This window comes from Callorhinus ursinus, unplaced genomic scaffold (assembly GCF_003265705.2).
Source record: "Callorhinus ursinus isolate GAN/ISIS: 27379988/994484 unplaced genomic scaffold, GSC_fseal_2.0 scaffold2, whole genome shotgun sequence".
Classification (NCBI taxonomy): domain Eukaryota; kingdom Metazoa; phylum Chordata; class Mammalia; order Carnivora; family Otariidae; genus Callorhinus; species Callorhinus ursinus.
The window spans coordinates 4,049,278-4,069,174 of record NW_027397064.1 but is presented as its reverse complement, the minus strand read 5'-3'; the positions used below and the strand labels follow the sequence as shown (position 1 = coordinate 4,069,174).

The window sequence follows — 19,897 nt, the reverse complement described above, 5'->3', positions numbered from 1 at the left end:
TCGCCATCGCCTGGGAGCAAGGGAGAAGAGCAGGCCCTCAGGCCAGCCCCAAGCCGCAGGGGTGGAGTCCAGCCGTCTGTTGTAGTGAGGCCTCCAGGAGTCGGCCTGGCGCTAGGATGAGAACCACTACCTGATGCAAATGTTAGCAGTTAGGTTCTCAACCTTTTATTTATTCCCCAATCATTTTGTGGGGTTTCTGCTATGTAGTTGGCGCACTAAGTATTTGGTCCTTCATGTTCCAAAGAAGAAAAAGAAAAGTCTAATTGGATGGACTCTTGCATGATATGGAGAGCCTGGTTTTACACTTGAGGAAACCAAGGCCCAGACTCGAGTTAGGCCATTTAATAACCAAGGCCATCGAGCTTGCGAAGGGCAGAGCTGAAATGGGAACCCACAGAAATCCTCCATTTACCTGGCTGCCTCCTGCCATACAGCCCGCTCCCAGACACAGCTCCCTGACTGGAGCCATCACCCATTTATCCACAGGCACAGTTAGAATGAAAAAGAATCAAAAGTCAGAATCAAAAGCCCAGGATGCCGCCCTTGGGCAGCTCTCCTTCATTATCCAGACACTGGACTTAAACTTCCGGTCTCACTGGGGAAGCCCAGGCTTGCGAGCAGGGTCAGATTGCGAACGTCCTTAAGTGACCACCCGGCTAGTTGGAAAAGTTAGTCGAATCTGGAAGAAGAATAAAGTTCCTTTTTTTTTTTTAATATTTTATTTATTTGGGGGGATGGGGAGGAGCAGAGGGAGAGGAACAAGCAGACTCCCCCTGCTGAGCCCCACCCGGCTCCGTCCCACGACCCTGAAATCGTTACCTGAGCCGAAGTCAAGAGTCAGATGCTCAACCCACTGAGCCACCCAGGCGCCCCAAAACTTTGCTTTTTTTTTTTTAATGCAAAAAGCCGTGTCTGTGAATCTTCACTGGGTGGAGGTCCCTTCTGAGTGTGAGTTGGAGAGCCACATGAGGCATGAATCACAGCACAGCCTCCTGATTTCCACCTTAAAGTCAAGTAACAACACAAAGACGCAAGTGAAGTCGTCTGTTGTCCAGTTTTTTAAATTTTTCCTCAAAAGTTTAATGTCTCATTTAGCAGGCCATTTTTAAATGATTCACCTCAATGAGTCTGCAAAATGCTCTGCTTGATTGTTGTGGAAGCCGCTCTGGTTTCACGCATGGCCGTCTGTTTCTGTGATAATTAAATACATACAGATTTCCAGAACAGGACCCACCAGCTGCAACCAGAGGGGGCAGAAACCCAGAGGAGGAGGAGAAACCGCATCTGGCTGCAGGTGTGAGCGTCCATGTGTCTAAGAAAGGGGACAGGTAGCACCGAGTCCCTCTGTCACACACAGAGACAAACAGAAGCCTCCACCCAGGGAGGAAGGACAGCCAGGAATGCCGGCCAGCCGCACAGTGACTAAGACCACCGGCTTGCTTCTGCATCAGGTGCCCCGTAGGAACCCATTCACGCCGGGGGCGTGAATGGACAGACACGTAAATAAACCACCACGGGTGCCTGGTTGTTCGTCTCAATAAACCCCTTTCCCTTTGTGTTCGTATTCAGTACAGGTTTCATACAGGAGAGGGAAATGTATCACATACTCTCTAAATCACATACTCGGTAAAATTCGAAATGTTGTTTAATTATGGGAAACATCAGTGGATCAGCTCTGCGTTCTGGGTGAGAAAATGTCACCACCTAAATCAGGTGAGATTTCAGATACTTTGACTTGGCAGTAATCATCCACCACCTGCCTAAATAGGCTTTCAGTTAACGGTGTCATGTGTGTTGATGTTGATAACGTTAAATATAAGGGCCATTGCCAGCCTACCAGAGTGTTATTTATTTATTTCTTTTAGTTCTATTATTGGCTCTCTTATAGGGGACTGATTTTCTCCCATCACAATGAAGAACGCGGGGTGAAGTCAGGCCATGAGATCCCACTTTGTTCTGAGGGTCGCTCGCTACAAGACTCCTGGTGCTCAGCTGCTCTTGGGGGCAGGGCAGTGCCTCCCTGACTGAGGTCGGGGGTAGCCACTCTTGATAGCCATTGTGAGTTGATGGAGTTTGCCTTTGGGGCCATTCCTGTCTGTGTTTCTAGCCACGATGCCCATCGGCTTGGCCAGCACGGCTGGCATTTAACCAGGCACCTGTGGGTCCGTGCCCACTTCCCTTTGCCCCGAGCCAAATACGGCCTGGCCCTTTGCCCCATTGCATGGGTAGGGCTGGTATGGCAACGGGATCGGCAGACTCTCTCTGTAAAGGGTCAGACGGAATGTTTCCGGCGTGGCTCTGTTCAATACAACCTGACTTACAGACACTGCAATTTGAATTTCATATAACATTCATGTCACAGAACACTCTTATTTTTGTCTCCCACCTCCAACTATTTAAAAATACGAAAACGTTCTTTGTTCATGGGCCATGCAAAGACCGATGATGCACTAGATTTGGCCCTTGGGCCAAAGTTTGCCTCCGGTGGAGGGCACTAATTTATCTGGTTCTACTTTCTACCCTTGGTCGACTACTTTGGTGTCCTTCAGGATAAGGAGTAGGGATGAGGGAAAGCCAGTTCCTGGCTCAGACTCAGAGATCGGCAGACATAGGGTATGAGCGATCCTTTGGCTGTTGGAGCCATATGTGTCTGTCATGGTGGCTTGGAAACCTTAAAAAAACCTTAAAAACCTTAAAAAAAAAAATCCGTCATGCCCACAGCAGCCCCTGAGATGGGCGGGATCGTGAGAATTCCTTTTCCCATTTTGCAGATATAGCGTAAAATTTCCTAGGGCTGCCATAGCGAAGTACACGCTGGGTGGCTTGAGTACCAGAAATGTGTTGTCTCACCCGTCTGGAGGCTGGAAGTCTAAGGTCGAGTATCGGCAGGGCTGGTTCTTTCTGAGGCTATGAGGGAGCATCTGCTCCATGGGACTCTCCTGCTTCTGGTGATTTGCTGGCTGCCCGTAGCATTCACTCCAGTCTCTGCCTTCATCTTCGCATGGCGTTCTTTGTGTGTGTTCCCCCCCAAATTTCCCCCTTTGTAGACACCAGTCAGACAGGACCAGGGCCCACCCTAATGACCCCGTTTTAATTCCATTACCTGTTTCCAAATAAGGTCACATTCTGAGGTCCTGGGGGTTAGGGCAGGACTCCAACAAAAGAATTTGGGGGGACACAGTTCCATGTATTAATAGGGGATGTGGGAAGCCTGGCTGAGTGTCTTGTTGGTGACTGTCCCAGAGTGAGAATGTAGGACAGAGCTGTCACCTCTGTCTTTGTATGAATATAGTTTCCTGTCTCAATGTCAGGAACATTATGCACCCAGCCTCCCAGACCTCCTCAAGTAGGGTAAACCCTCTATAGTTGTGTCTTCAGCTGAGACTATAAACTGTTAAAACAGCTCCTGACAGATGCGCAGGGGACACTGGACCGTGGGTGAAGACACGTGTGTTCGGAGACTCCCCAAAACAACAGAATCCCGTGTTCTCCACATTGCTTTTTGACAGCTCAGTGGTTCTTGGAGGTTTCCCTTCATTTTGTCCAGTGACAGCAGTGATGTTTCTTGAAACAGTATCCGGGAGTTCGGCATCTTTTAGACTTTGGGACTTGATGCCAACTCGGTGAACCTACATGAAGTCCTGTGGTTTCTTCTGGGGGCCTTGGGGACTGGGGAGCCCACACCGGTATGTGGCCGCTCCCTGGGGACAGAAGTGCTTGGTCAGAAGATTATGCCCACTCTCCTCTCAGGAGCACTGGTCTTTGTGCAGAAACATAAGGCTTTCAGAGGTAGACCATGGAGCTAGGGGGTGGGAGGGGGCCGGTGGGTCCCGTCCACCTAATCCATGCACCCCAGACCTCACCAGCCGGACCGTTCACAGCCAGAGCTCCCTCCCTCCCCTCACTCCCAGCACCAGATTGCCGAAGGGTTCCGTGTGTGTGTGTGTGTGTGTGTGTGTGTGTGTGTGTGCCCCCACACTCCTGTACCTGCCCAAAGTCCAGCATGGCCATCTCTGAGTCAGCTTGTTGGGCAACGTTGGGTCCTCCCATATTAGGTATGAGGTAGGAGTTGACCCAGCCACCCCCAGTCTGGGGAACCTGCCAGAGATTCACGTGATGAAATAAAACTCTCTGCCTAAATGATCCTCTGGAAGGAGTGAATGACAAGCCCCGGAGAGCTTGCAAGGCCCTTTCCCAAAAATGCTAAGTGACTCAGCCCTTAAAACAACAGTGAATACGAGTGTTGCGGTAAGCTCTTCAAAAAGAGAAAACCTGGCAACTCTTTGGAGTTTAGACGAGGTAGCCGTCCGCAGTTTCTCAGCAAATGTGTATTTTCGTGGCTGCGAGATGGGCGTTGGGCAGCCTGGGGTAGGGTGAGCAGCAGTAAGGGTGCAGGAGGCCGAGGCAAGGGGCCCGCGCGTGGACCAGAGCAGGGGAGCGAGGCCCAGCAGAGCTGGCACCCCGTCAGAATGAGGCGAGAGATTCCCACAACCCCAGCCAAGATTTGGGGGAGCGGTGGGGAATAGGAAAGGAGGCACCCCAGTTTTATATAGGCTGGTATTGTGACTTGGGAGGAATGACTCTTTAACAATGAGGAAAAAAGAAGTGCGTGCTCTACTTAATGCTGTACTCACTGTAGAACAGATCAGCAAGAGTGGAGACGTCCGAGGACGCAGAAGCCCCCACCAACCCCGTTCTGAGAAGCCACGTCTGTTAATATTGTCGCCGCCTCTTGTCCCTTTTCAGCACGTTTTCCCCTTTTTAACACGATGAGGGCTCTCAAGTGGCATGGATCTTCCGAGTACCCCGGGCACCTGGACGAACATTCGGGAGACCTGCAAGTCTTCCTTGGACCCGCGGATAGCGAGGCAGACACGTCCATGATCAATGCGCCAGCTGGACATCGGTGTGTCTTGAGCATCCTGCCCCCAGCCCACATTTTCCTGTCTCCTTTGGGATCTAAATCTTTTGTCGTGTTTGAATAAATGTTCTCATGTTGGTGCCTTTTTCGTAGTGTTGGTTGACTTTGATGGAGCTCTTCCCTTTGCCTTGGCGACTTCAGATGCCGCTTGCGCGAAGTTCTGTCTACTTGGAGATTAACTGTGTCCACGCCGCAGTTTTCTCTTGGCTTTGGGTTGATTTCTTTTCCTGTTTCCACACCTTTCTGAACATCTGGAGTTCGTTTTACTGTTGAAGCCCCAAGGCGGGGAGCTTGGGGGGACAGCATCCCGTAAACTAGTCAGCCATCCCAGGGAGCCCCACTGCTCACAGGGAGACTGGAATCGGCCGATAAGATTATTCTGTTGAACTGCCAGTCTCTGCAGAAGTGACAGCAGATGAGTGATGACACGGCACTGGGGGGAAAAAAAATCGCAAAGAGCCCGTGTTGCAGGCTGGGCTGCCCAGGGAGCCGACTCTGACACAGGTCTTTGCATGAGGGGTTTACTGGGGGCTCATGCTTGGGATCAGCGCCCCTGGAAGGCCAGGGTGGGCCTCTGAGACCCCACAGGAGCTCCGAGACCCTGGCGGCCCTGCATCATGTTATCAGCAGCAGGGAGCGGGGAGGGGGCAGCTTCTCACCCCTGCGCAGCTACCCGGGGAGGGGAGGGAGGGAGGGAGGGAGGGAGGGAAGGAAGGGCTGAGAGGGGTCTCCAGGGGGCAGTTCCAGGCCAGGGCCCTTCTACACGCCTCGCCCAGCAGCGGGGATGGAAGGTGCATCTGGGGCCACATTGCAGCGCCCGCCACTGTCCCCACCTTACCGTGTGAACGTGGCTCAGGGTACAGTTCACCCTAGACGTGGAAGAGGGAAAGCCACGTGGAGAGGTTTCGGTGACAGAGGCTCTGAAGCCTGTGTTCCCCTTTTGTCTTGCAGCATCTGCCTTCTATGGATGGGAGGCCGGGTCCTGGGACTTTCGCTCTGACGTCAGGAAGCTGGTGACCTGTTGGAGGTAAGCCGTGCAGCCTGGGTGCTGGGATGAGCAGCTGGTCGCGGCCTGCTGTGTGGAGACCACTGTCGTGGCCAACGTGCACGGGCCCCGGTGGGGAGATGGGCCCCGTACGGCTGCAGAGCAGCTCTGGAGGGAAGGAGTCACTTCCAGAAGTTTCCTGGCCTTTTACAGTTCTGCAAACATCTCCCTCACGGCTCTGTCTTCATATCCTCGTCAGCTCTGTGTCCCCAACCTGGGAAGGTCAGATGGCACTGGGGACTTCCCTTTCTGGCGCCACCAAAGGAACACTCTACCCAGAAACCAGACAGGCAGCTCATTCTCTGCCCTGACAGCCACGGGGCAGAGCCCAGGTTGGCCGTCCCTTTCGTGTTTGCACAAAGGAGTTATTCTTACAACGCAAGAAGTTATGAGCTCCCAAACAATGGCCACCAGTGACGAGGTGCGGGTTGAGAGAGCTCCGTGTGGCTGCGGTCACAGCTCACCCACGCTGGGGCTCGGGGAGGGGCTCAGGGAGGGCGTCTGTCCTGGGAACACATTGGCAGAACGGGCATTCTGCAGCAGCCAGGACAGAGTGAATGGTCTCCTCGGAGGATGTGCTCGAGTTTTTTCTTGGCTGTTCTTTTTTTTCTTCTCCTTCTTTTATTATTGAAGCGCAGTCAACATACAACCTATGTTAGTTTCAGGTGTACAGCACAGTGATGGGACGAGTCTGTGCAGGGCTCGGTGCTCCCAGGATCAGTGTGGTCCCCATCTCGTTTCACCCAGAGATGGGATCTTAGTGGCTCTTGATTCTTACTCCCTTGGCCAGCAATAGAACAGTCACTTCAGTGGGGACATCTACATGGCCTTCCTGGGTTGGAAAGGCACACTTGTGTCCTTACCAGGTGAAAGGATCTGGGAGAATTAAATGGGTCCTCTGCATACACCGGGTGGTAGAAGGGAGTCCATTAGGAGCCACTCAGAGGCTGCTTCCTTCCTGATCACGTTTGAATAATAAAAACCCTTCCATATAAAGGGACAGCTGCCTGGATTATTCCAGGCTTTTCCCTAAGTCTTCTGCATCCTCTGTTCAACTTGGGGTATGGATGATTGGATTTTGTTCCAATGTTCTTCTCTCCCCACCTTTTCTATCAGGTCTCATTGTTTTCCAGTATCTGCTTTCGGACAGAAAGAATGTTTGGGATGCCTGCACGTTACGCCCCGGGGGCTTTCAATGATGTGAGGAATTCGGGAGCTCTGTGGTCCTAGGGTCAGTCCTCCCCACACTGAGGTCTCAGGACTTAAAATACTTCTGCCTTGCCTTATAAGTACAGTCCCTGGTCCTGGAGGCTGTGGTCTGTTTGGGTTGCGGGGAAACCCAGCGAAAGGCATCCAAATTCCTCGCATTCTTTTGGCCTGGCACAGGCCGGAATGCCAGGGTTTCTGAAATCAACCAGCAAATACGTGGCTCAGTTCTTTTCTCTAGATAAACTTGATAGACACCAGTGGGTTGTACAACATGACTCGCTGTCTGACCCCTCACGTGGTCTCCCCTCTGGGTTTGGATTTCGGGTGCAGCTTGGCAAGTGGGGCCACCCCGTCCTGAATAAGGCCAGAGGAGGTAAATGGGGGCCTCTGCCTGGGACCCCTCGCTTGCTCCAGCAGTAACCTGAGCAGTATTTATGTGGCTTGCTTTCTCTGGCACTGAACCAGGGTTCTTGGGGGCAGCAAGATGTCTAGGAAGAGGAAGCAGGTTGGTGGGACAGAGCCTTCCATCTGGAGGTGAGCCAGAGTGGTCCCTGTTGCCCCCATCTTGGTGTAAAGTTCCTAGGAGCCTGGGAAGGGAGGCTCAGCCTGCCTGTTTTGGGGGGTGGCAGACGTGCCATCAGGCTGAGATTTTGGGGGAGTGGACGTGTGTCCTACAGCATTTAGAGAAATCATCCACTGGCTGTGGCAAAAAAAGGGATCGTGACACATCCCCGCCCAGGAACATAAATGCAGTTTTCTCTGTGCATCTTTAATATTCAAGATCTGATTTATCTCAAGTTCATCATGAGGTGGCGCTTCCCAGGGTTTCAATGTGTATGTCCAGAGTTCTGCTCCTGCCTCGTGGTGTGATTGGTGCGTGTCGTCCCAGCAAGTCCCGGGTAGCGTCTCAACCTTTTAGTGACCCCCCCTTGTTAGCACCACCAGAAATAGTTTATTAAAGCACCTGCTCTAAGGCTACTGCTCAAGATGATGGACCAAGTGAGGGAGCAGAAATGAGCCCTGACTCTCCTTCTCTTTACTTAAAGACCCGTGTGAATGACTGTGTAACCGGCAGATACCAGAACTTGGTCCCACAGCTCCTCGGGGAGCGTGCCAGCCAAGGACGGAGCCCCGTCCCTCCTCTGGGGGAGGCCGTGGCTCATTCCCACGGTTCTGCCAGTGCCTGGGAAGGCTTCAGCTAACCACCCGCCCCTGTTTTGTTCCCTCCAGCCCTGGAGGAGGGCCCTGTCCTGCCCATTTTACAGATAAGAGGCGAGGCTCATGCCCTAAGCCACCCCTTTCTGGCCCACCCCCCCCTTTACCTGGTTCCTGGGAAGGACACATCCCTCACGCAGGCAAGGATCCCCGAGTCCGGTGCTAACCAATAGGAACAAATGACAAGCCACAAATGTGAGCCGCAGAGCTAATTTTTAGAGGTGAAACCAACTTTTTCTCATAGACCTGTCCATTTACTTGAAAGTTAAGAATACAATTCAGGAATGAGTTGATCTTAAAGGAAGCTACCCTTCGGCTACCTGGACCCCTCTTCTGTCTCGGTGTAGGGCCCACTCTGGCCAGGCACCCTCGGCCTGAACCACATGGAGAAGCACCAATGAATTCTTCTTTTCAGGGGCTACTTTTCAGACCAGGCATCTCCAGGCCTTTCTGATGGGGTGGGGTTTTGGGTCTTTTGTTTTGTTCCGAGGTGAAACTCACATAACATCCAATGAACCATTTTAAAGTGTGCCATTTCCTGGCATCGAGTGCCTTCAGAGCGTTGCATAGCCACCAGCTCTACCTGCTGTACCACTTTCTCATCACCCCAGAAGAATCCCCGGTACCCATGAGGTAATTACTCCCATCGCCCCTGCCCCCATCCCCCGGCAACTACTAAGCAGTGACTCTTGAGGATGGAACTGGGCTCCAGTCTGTATGTAGGGGGTTCCCGCTTCACATGTCCTCAAGACAGAGCTCAGTCCGGCATCCTTCACGGCAGGACACCCAGGCCTGCTGGGACTGTCGCTGGCCAGATGACCCAGGGCCACCGCGATTCTGCACCTGCTGAGGCCTGCACAGACACCCCCGGGGGCAAGGTCTGACCTCACATTGTCCTAGAGGGCAGCCCCCCAGCCATGCATCAGACCTGAGACATGGCTCAGCTTCTTTCAAAACCTCTGCCTGCAAATGTCTCCCATCAGTGCTGCCTCATTAAGAGTGCGGTTGAATCTGAGTGAGGCCATGAGCTGGCTCAGTGGAACCTGGGGAATGATGAGAGGAGAGAGCCGAGCGTCACTCCAGGTGCTGAGTTACACTCAGAACGGCACCTGCGTTCTTAAAAGCCGTGTGTGTTAGCCTTGCCCCCGGCCCGCGCTCTTCAGCCTCCTTCAAGCAGGGAAGTCTTGAGGACAGATAAGAAATTTTTAACATACTTGGTTTGGAGATAAAGGTGTGAGTGAAGGAAGACTCCACCATCGTTTATTTCAAGAGCCTCCCAATCGCTTGCTGAAACCCGCTCAGACTACAAAGAACTCCCCAAGCTAATCAGAAAACCCCACATTACCCTATCTCTCCGGCCTGAGTTTTCCCCTTTGTTAGTTCGTTATTTAAAGCTCATGGGGCATTGGGAAGGGCAGAGTGAATGTAGTCTCTTCTTGGGTCAGAAAAGTGTCTCTGCAAAGAGCTTAGCACTTTCCTCTTTTCTAAGTGTGGACGAATTTCAGTCACGAGTCCATGAGCATTTTGCATAAATTAATTCCTTTGGACCTCGGTTTTCCTGTCTGTAAGAATGGAACCAGTGTCTAGAAAGTTCTTACAGATGAAAAGGAATTAAATATGCTCTCAGACTTGCTCAAGAGAAATAGGAGGATGATTGGAAGGATCCAGACCAAGCACAGCGGGTCGAGGCGGACCTGAGAACCGGGATCTGAGAAATGAAGCTGCTTTTCAGGAATCACACGTCCCATGTCAGCCGCCCCCACACCCACCCCCCCCGACGCACACCTGTGCTTCTGCCCCGTCACCTGGTCTGTGCCGCTCACCCAGCATGCACCTGGCCCAGGGGTGGCTGCCAGCCAGCGCACAGCAGTCCTTGGCCAGACCTGCCCCCGGGGCTGCTTTTGCTTTTCCCAGCTTCCAGTGCTCAGAAGCGGCTTAGGCCAGCTCAGCCTTTTGAGCCAGTCCTCAGTGGTTGGGTCAGCAGGCGGGCTGCGGATTGGCTTCCCTGTAGAGGTGTCCATTGCTGATCCATCAGGGGGAGCGTGCAGGGCTGTGGGGGCGTCCCTGGGCCAGGCAGTGACGGCTGGTGGTACTCCTGGGCCGTCGAGGAGGTGACCTGCATTCATCCTCACCTGGGCTTATTTATGTGCAGTTTCCTTTCCCTCCTTCCCTACTTCCTTGCTGCCCTCTCCCTCCCCCATACCTTCTTTTGGAATTTGGCATCACCCCATCATTTTGGGCAAGCCCTTTAGCTTCTCTGGACCTTCCTTTTCTTGTGTCTGTATTGAGGGTCCCCTGGAGCATCCATCATGGGGCTTCTCTGAACATGGGGGGGATGTGGTCGGGGCGGGCTGCCCTCCCCTGACATTGCAGTTCATGCTGTTTGTCAAGCCCCTTGCCTTCCCCACCTCATGCCGTCCCGGGGGTCCCAAAGGTCAGAAGAGGGATTAACATGACCCACTGGCCAGAGTGAATGACATGGGGCCCCTCTTTCCAAGAAGTGAGCAGCTGGCCTGCAGGAGGGCCGCTCAGAGGGACCAGCTGGATCTTCCTGGCACAGTCTGGTCGTGTTTTGTAGGCTCCATCATCATCGGGCAGACGCAGGTCCCGAGTTGCACTTGTGATGCATCCGAAACCTCCTTTCCACTCTGTCGACAGCAGGAAAGCTTTGCATTTGGCAGAAGAGGAAGCAGAGACTTTAGAAAAAAAGCCAGCGTCAGTCTGAGCTCAGCATTTTCCCAAGGTCACACACAGTGTCTTCCCTGTACAACCCAGCCATCCTCTGTCCCAGCAGGTCGGGGGTTCGCCCGCTCCGCTGTCCACCCCCAGTGAGGATCCGCCATGCTCAGCACCTGTGTTGTGTGCCTGTTGCCCTGGCTTCTTGTGAACAGGGACCCCTGCCCCCACCCCCATCCACCCCTGGGCTGCCCTAGACCCTGCTCAGTAAACACAACTTGATCCTTTTTCCTTTCTTCCCTGTCGTCACCATAAATCTGTTTACCCTCGCTGTTCCCCGTGGGAGCTGGAATATGCAGCCCCCTCTCTGCCTTCAGTTGTCGGTGAAATTAATGATCATCGATGGATGCTTTAGGTTGGGCTGCAGTGTCCTCGGATCGTGTCCACCCTCTGTTTTGGGTCTTGTTCTGTTGAACATCATTTTTATCAAGTGAGCAGGTGTGTTTAACCCGGGGCCCATGACCTCCTAGCATGGTCCTTCTAGGGGGTCTGCAGCAGAACTTTACAGGTACAGGTGGTTTTCTGCAGAGAAAGCCTGTCACCCTTACCGCATTTCTCAAAGGATCAGCACCCTCAAAAAAGGCAACAGCTCCTGACTCGGAAGAAAGCCGAAGACAGGCTTGGGGATGAGGAGGAGGTAATAGGAGCGGGGATAGAGTCCGACGGGCACCGAATGTCTCCCCTGGGCTGGCGTGCTCAGCTGAAATCAACGTCAAACTGGACAGAAACCAATTCAATCTCTTCTTTCCTTTATCTCCTCATTAATTCTCTCGCTTTTTGTTAAATCCAGATATTAAATTTGCAGAATGAGAGAGACTTGGCTTATGGAAATTCTTTGGATTTTAGTTGAACTCGGGCTTACTCAGAACAACATCTGAAAACGAAAGGTGCTCTGCAGGTGGTTAATGGGAACCTAGCGTCCAGGTCAAGGGGCAGTGTCCACATTATTACCAGGCCGTCCACGGGTCCTCCCGAGTTGTTCAGGCTACACGGTATTGAGGTCTCGAAGCCGCAGTTGAAGAGGAGGTCATGAATTGGCTTCCAAAGGAGGCTGGTTTTTTAATCAACGGTGCACCAGGTTCCGGGGCCCAAGTCAGACCTGGCAAAGAGGAAGCTCCAGGGAGAGAAATGTTACTGTGCAGCGTTTGAAGAGGTCCTCTGTAGCTTCGTTTTATATTTAAATTTTGCACAGCACTTTACAGTTTGCAAAGCTCTCTTGAGATTTGTTCTTGATCTTCTCAGGGAGAGGTAGGGCGAGCTGGATATTAATTACTAACCTCATCGTACAGGTGCCTCAGAGAAGCTGAACAGTGATTAAAGCGAGGTCAGACAGAAGCTTCCGAACTCAGCACCATCACACAGGGGCCCCATAGCAGGAGATCTGCGGTCAGATGGTGGAAGGCTAAGCAGGGTGCTAGAATTGTCCAGGGGCCCCTGGATGGACCTGACAGGTGTGTCACTCACCAGATTCCCACCTGGCTTGGATCCCTTGATTTCAGAGGGATTTAATGTAACTTCAGAATCAGGCCTCCGTCTGCCGGGCCCTAAATATTTGTCAGGGGGCAGGTTTGGGTGTAAGTCACTAGAAATCCGTTTGCCCACCTTGGGATGCCAAGTTACTGTGGAAGTTCTTCAGGGTACCACATGTGAATGGGCGTCAGAGTGAATCTGAATGAGCCTGTGGGTGGCCCAGCGAGGGGCCCTGTGGACAGGGTAGGGCTGGGCGGCAGGAGCCGACAGCACCCCCACTTTGCAGTCCTCCAGTGAGACTGGGCCAGCGTGACCCAGGCAGTTTCTCCTGGCCAGGGTCTGGCCCCCAAACACTGGACTCGGGAGTGGGCTTAGATCCTATAGACCCAGGCCTCAGAGGCCAGGCTACCAGTTCATCAATCTCGATATGTGAGAAAAGCAGACACTTTGGTGAGCGCATCCTGGCTGTGCGGAACCGGGCCCTCCTGGGGGGAACCTTTTGCTCCCACTTGACCAGTGTGGCTCTGGAGGGGTGTGGCCTGGACTCTGGAGCAAACCTGTCTGGGTGACTAACAGCGATGAGGCCCCACTAACCGACCGTCTGTTGTGCTTCAATTTGCTCACAGGTAAAATGGGAACGAGAAGCTGCAGTTGCACGTGAGTGGCCCCTTCACGGCTCTGACTGCGCTCCCACATTGTGCAGAAGTGCATCTGTGGCTAGAGCTGAGCCCGTAGGGGTGGGGACTCAGCTGGAGGCTGGGAGGCACTGAGTGTCTGCATCCACACCCCTGGCCTCCCTCGGCTTGCTTGTGGGAGTCGGTTCCTGTTTTTGCTTTAGTGAGTTGGAGTTGGGTCTTTAGAGCCCTAAAACGCACCCGGGGTGATCCCAGCCCGTCCCTGTGCGGGGTCACTGCTGCGGCGGGGTTGCGTGCTCCAGGCTCTCGGTCAGCGCCTCTGACCAGTACCGCCTCCATCCCTCCTGTCCGTAGCTTCTTCCTTCGCCCGCTTTTCCTTTGACGCCTCCTTTCCTTTTTCTTGACCGCACATACGTTCCTTTTGTCCTTTAGGGGTTTATTGCTGATTAGAACTAAGGTAGGTCTCACTGTGTACCAGTTTTTTGGCGAAGGTATGTCTTCCGACTCTTCACTCTGCACACACACATTTTAGAAACCCGAATGGGTTTCTGATGGGCACATTTTAAAGTGTCGCGATTCCGTGATATTTAGCAGATTCACAAAGTTGAGCAACCACCCCCTCTATCTGGTTCCAAAACATTTTACCCAAAAAGAGACCTGTGAGCAGTCACCCCCTGCCCCCGGCTGCCGGCAACCACCAACCTGCTCTTGGTCTCTCTGGATATGTCTGTTCTGGAACCCTACGATATGTGACCTTTTATGACCGTCTTCTGCATTTACCATGTTTTCAGGGGCCATCCATGGTGTGGCACGGGTCAGAATTTCCTCCTTTTTATGGAGAGTAAGACTCCATTGTGTGTATGGCTAGACACGTTTTGTTGGCCTGTTCCTCTGTTCATGGACGCTGGACTGTTTCTGCCTTTTGGCGATTGCTCGTAGTGCTAAGACTGATTCTATTTTGATGTTCTAACTAAAATTCTAAGAGCTGTCTTCTCTGGTCTCCTGGTTCCTGCAGAGACCCCTGGCTTTGGGTTCCTGCTCCCCCACCCGGCCCCCATGCCAGTCCCCAGTATTTATTAAAATTCCAAGAGCCAGGACTTGACCTAATTGCCTCTTGATGAAAGTCCCCTCAAATGATGCTGATCTGAGTACACCGTCGCCTTTCTGGCGGGACTCTGGAGTGACAGCTCAGCCTGTCCCCACCCACGAAGCACCAGGGCAGGGCCCAGGAAACTGCACTTCACAGACCTGACTGATGGTGGGTCCCCACCATCGCTGGCTGCCTTGTGTCCCCACTGGTCCTTCTCCGCCTTTTGGAGGACCCCTCAGGAGCAGCAGGTGTTTACTGAACCCTTCCTGACAACCGTTTTTTGCAGGTTGAACACACACCTTACTGGCCTCACGTGGTGGGGGTGGAGAGGAAGAAGGGGGACCCAGCACCTGTTGGCTTTCGGAACAATGCCCTACCACGGGGTCCCCACGTGCCCGAGCACTTAGCTTCTGTTAAGCAGCTGCGCTGGGCATCCCAAGGTCGCATCCCCGTGCCCTCAGCGGTGGAGGTTTGATCCCTGGGGGGTGGGGAGCAGGCAGAGCCCCTGCAGCTGTCTTGCTCTCCCCTGCTGGCTCCAGGCACTAATCCTGTCCTGGGCTTGCTGGATGGAGGAAACCAGAGAACGCTGCCCTCTCTGTACTGGGAGTGCGCTGCGCACCAGCTCTTCCCACCCACGGTGCAGGTGCACATGGAGACGGGACGACAGGTGGGCCATGTGGCCTTGGACTTGGCCTCCTTTTTCTCTTCCCACTGTGTGCCAACGGGGCTTTTTCCTTTCCTTTCCTTCCCTTTCCCTTCCCTTCCCTCCCCTCCCCTCCCCTCCCCTCCCCTCCCGTTCTCTCCTCTCCTTCCCTTTCCCTTCCTTTCCTTTCTCCTTTGGGGATGTCTGTGTCCAAGGAAATCTCAGAAGGGCTCCTTGCTGCTTTGGGCAGTATCCTACCTAACATTCTCAGGTTTTGGTAAAGAATAGATCAATCAGAAATCTGCACAGCAGCATTTCTATGGGAAACAATGCGTATTCCCTTTTATTTTTAATGGGTTTTTAAGTGTGATACTAAAACATCCCAGAAAGGAACCTGTAGGATGAAGGCAGCCAGTCCTGTAGGATTCTCAGGACCAGCAGTCTCTGCAGTCAGGGCTCACCTCACTCTACTTTACCCCGGGGGGCCGCCAGCCGGGGTTTCTGCTCCACCAGCGAGCAGACCTCCTCTGAGGATGGGCGTGTTGGTCTGAGGCTTCCAGGATCACCCCTCCATCCTGTGACTGTGCCCGGGGCCCAGAGAAGGGCAGAGACAGGGAGGTAGTGGGGGTGGGGGGCGGCTCTGGGCAGGTGCAGTGACAGCAGCAAATAGCCTGCGTGCTGTCATGGTGAGGGTGAAGGTTTGGGGTCCCATGCGACACCTGCGTGTCCTGGGATGAGTCAGTTTTCCAAATCAGTTTCATCATCTGTACTCATTGGACCTGCTTTGGAGATTTAAATTCACTGTTAAGGCTCTTTTCACTGGGCCTGACTGGTGATACAGTCTTCCTAGTTAGAATTGACATGATCTCTGCTTTCCCGGGGCCAGGGTGAACCCATACCCAGTGGGGGCCAGACTGCAGGCCGTCGGGGGTGGGGGTCCAGGTGAGACGTGCGGAGTGGCTGAGGAAGGCCAGCGGCAGGGGAAGGAGAGGGAGTTGGCTGGAGAACAGGCAGAGTCTAGAGCAGTGACCAGCAACGTGTGGCCCCGGGGCAGGGGGGCCAAACCCTGCGGGCACCCCGTTTTTGTAAAGGAGGTTTTATTGGAGCCCAGCCATGCCCACTTGTTTGGTGTCTGCACTGTGTTGGCCTTTCAGAGGTGGAGCTGATAGTGGTGGCAGTAGATAGACACCCACAAAGCCTGAAAAACTAGCCTTCCGGCCCTTTACAGCGATGCTGGCTTGGGGACATGCAACAGTGTCTGGAGACATTACCGGTGGTCTCAGCTGGGTTTGGGGCTGCTACCGGCATCTGACGGGGAGAGGCTGGGAGGCTGCCCCACAGCAAAACATGACCAGACCCCAAATGGCAGTAGTGAGGTTGAGAAACACTGCCTTCCAGAGACAGTTTTCTGGTCCAACTGGAGAACCGACTGGTTGGGGGTGGGGGAATCTAGGGTGGGTGATTTCCGGGTGGTGCTGTTTGCCAGGATGGGGATGCAGGGGTGGGCGGCAGGCCTGCCTGGGTAGGGGCAGAGGAGGCCAGCATGATGCCTTGAAGGTGGTTGTGGGCCGTCCTGAGTGGGCATGGGAAGCAGCTGTCCATGCAAGACATGAGTTTGGGCACCCCATGGCAAGGGGGCAGCTAGCCCCCCTAAAGAGAATTCCCCAAGGGACAAGAGCAGAGGGACAGAGACAGACAGTGGAGACGTTGGGCACTCTGGGCAGGCGGAGGAGGAGATGCTGGGAAGGAAGGAGGGAGAACCAGCTGTGGCGGGGGGGTGGTGCTGGGGAGACAAGACACACCCTCAAAGGCCAGCCCAGAAAGAAAGGAGAAAGTGGGCACACGTGTGGGAGGCCACTGAGCGGTCAGCGGTTAGAAGGCTGCCCGATGACACACACACACAAGAAAGCACCCTTAGGACCTGGGCTCCGTGTGGCCTTCACTGCCAACCCCAGTGAGAACGGTGTCTGAGCTTGTGGGCGGTAGCGTCTTCCCCGGGGGGTGGGAGGGAGGGGGAGGAGGGCCACCGCGGGGAGCCCAGGGCAGGGTAGGGGCTGCACCAGGGTTTCCAAGCCCAAAGGAGGGAGGCCCATTTGCAGCCCCATCCCCCAGCGCCAGCCAGCGTGGAGCCTTGTCATGGGCCAGCGATCCTGCAGGAGGGGAGACGCCGGTGCTGCACGGGGCTCTGGGATAGTGGACAGCACAGCCCCCCTGCAGAGGACAGCGAGGGCCGGGGAGAACAGGCCACCAAGCATCAGCTCGCCGTCTGGGCACGAACCATGACAAACAAAACCGAGGACAGAGGCATCCCCGGCGGTGCCCTTTCTACCAGGGAGTGGCTTCTTTCTTCCCCCGACCCTCTTTCTGAGCTTCTGTATGGAATAATCATCCTCAGGTCTGTTTTATTTTTAGTGGGAAGCAGAAGAAAAGCTGCTCCCAGCTGCCTTTGGCTCCAGGTCACCTGCTCCCCGTCCAAGTGCCTCTCCTTGTGCCCCCATCGGAATGGCTGGGAAAACCATTCACCATTTGGTGAATTACCAAAGGGGCGTGGTCCTGGCTTCCAGACCCTCTGCTGAGTTCTCTCTCGTCGGAAACTGTCAGGTCAGTTGAGGTCCATTTTATCTGTGCCTGGTACAGACTTGTAGCAGAGGCTGTATGGAGAGACAGGGAATGATTCACGAGAGGTTTGCTAATGTATGCTTTGATTTAAAAAAAAAGAAAAGTTTTAAAAAATAAAACATGGGAGCAACCATCTGACCATCCCCTTAGCTGTATCACAACAGCGGGACGTCGGGGTCCTGCTCTGGTCTCCAGGAGCTGGGCTGCTGTTTGCCCAGTGGGGCAGGTGGAGAGACAGTTCATGTTCTTGGAATTGTCTAGAAATGCGCTGATCCCTCCGGTCCTGGTGCTAGGCTCATGCCGGCCTCAGGAGGAGGGTCTTGCTGATCATTGGCCGGCGGCTGTGTCTCTGCTCCGTCTCTGTCTTCATGTGGCCGGCTGCCCTCTGTGTGTGTCTGGGTCCCATGTCCAGATTTCCCTTCTCTCATGGGGACACCCGTGATTGGATCTAGGGCCCACCCTCAGCCAGAATAACCTTATTTTAACTTGATCACGCCTGCAGATTCCCTGCTTCCCGTTGTCAAATTCACGGACACCGGGAGTCAGGATTGCATGTAGCCTTTGGAGGGACAGACCGTTTAGCGGGCGACGGTGGGCGTTACGTGTGTTTCGGCCTCTGTTGCAGCCTCGGTCCTTGTCGTCGGCGCTCCTGTGAGCCGGCTCCGAGCGGGAACGGTCTTCTCTGCGCTGTGTTCTTGAAGCAGCTGCCCTGACACGGGGCAGATGCCCTGTACCTACATGGTTGACTTAAGGAAGACACCCCCTCGCATAACCTTTATTGTTTTCAGAACAGCATTCTGCGCCAGGCAGACATCAGGAAGGCTGTGAACGGAAGAAGTCTTGCTTTGGGGAAGCAGCCACATTCCCGAACGGTGAGGTGGGGACGGCCCCCAGGCCCTTCACTGGTCCGGGTATTTGCTGAGTGATCATTACCGTGTGCAGGGAGCTGCAGGGGCCGCTGAAGGACACTGTCCTTGCTGACCCAGAGGGACAGCCTGGCTGGAGAGGCACACAATCAAATATAGGCACCCTCAGTGATTAGGTCCTTATTGTAGGGGAGCCCGGGGCGCCAGGGCTGCTGACCGCAGATGTGGCATTGACTCGGAGAGACGCTTACTGGTTTAAGCAGCCTGGACATCCCCGGCAGCTTCCTTGGGCCCTGGGATGGGCTCACAGAGCCCTGGCAGGTGCCGGCCTGGGACAGCTGGCTGGAAGAGTCAGCAAGGACAGCGGGCGGGACGGGAATGTTCCTTGGCCTCTGCAGACGGGGCCCGCGGTGCCCCCTGCATCACAGCACAGCTCAGGGACTGAGGACCGGGGTGGATGACCCGGTTTGCAGGACAGGCGGTCGTCAGAATGGGGCTCTGTTTGCGCCGGTTGAGAAGGGTGCCGGTTAGGAGCAGGCTCCCTAAAGTTCTTTTCATGGAGGCTGAAGGAGAAACCAGAGTTACCTGTCAGGTGTCACCTTTTACTGTATCCCCCAACATGTGTGTCCTACATGAAGAACGCTCCAAGATGGGTTTACACCTCGTGTGTCTGAGTGGGGCGGGTGAGGCACTTCACTAGGAAAGTGGGCTCTTGCTTACTTGAAACGACCCCTGTGCGCACGAGGCCTGGCCTGGTCCCAAGCTACACAGGGATTTCCTCTGTCACCTGCCCCGCCTGCTGGACCCAGGTGCTCACGTGGCTGCTCCAACAAGAGCCAACCTGAGGCCCCCTCTCTCACCATGTTCCTCCATGTACAAAGCGCACTGGTGTCCCTCAAAAAGCCTGTCCACCAGGAACCTCAAAATGGGAACTTGCGGGGGGCGGAGCAAGATGGCGGAGGAGTAGGAGACCTGGATTTCGTCTGGTCTCAGGAATTTAGCTGAATAGGGATCAAACCATTCTGAACACCTACGAACTCAACAGGAGACCGAAGAAGAGAGTAGCAACAACTCTCTGAACAGAAAAGTGACCACTTTCTGGAAGGTAGGACGTGCGGAGAAGTGAATCCGAGGCGATATTCGGGAGGATAGACGGCGGGGGAGGGGGCCTCCGGCGGCCGCTTCTGGCAAGTGCTAGAGCCGCGGAGCACAAAATCGGACCTTTTAGAAGTCCTCTCCGCTGAGGGACGTCGCTCCAGTGGCTAAGCGGGGGTGGAATCCTCCCGGGACAGTGGGGTCTCAGGACCCTTGGGGTCACAGAAAGACCGGGGGTGCCTGAGTGCGGCAGAGCTCCCAGGGATCGGAGCGGGGAAGCCGGCTGCAGAGACGGAGCAGAGTCGCGGGCTCTCAGCTCGGGGTTGCCATAAACTGTGATCCGCGGCCCAGTC

At 54.3% G+C, this 19,897-nt stretch overlaps 1 protein-coding gene across 4 annotated transcripts in view; it reads left to right on the top strand.

Annotated features, from left to right (window-relative positions):
* SH3BP4 (SH3 domain binding protein 4) overlaps nt 1-19,897 on the top strand; it is a 95,263-nt gene that overhangs the window by 29,742 nt on the left and 45,624 nt on the right. The window contains exons 1-3 of one of the 4 annotated variants that reach the window (XM_073876867.1): nt 1,588-1,713; nt 4,747-4,906; nt 5,873-5,948. The gene's annotated coding sequence lies outside the window, so the exon portion shown is untranslated. Of the gene's footprint in view, nt 1-1,587; nt 1,714-4,124; nt 4,249-4,746; nt 4,907-5,872; nt 5,949-19,897 lie in introns of those variants that run through there. The other 3 variants (XM_073876862.1, XM_025889151.2, XM_025889160.2) reach the window with 3 other exon arrangements.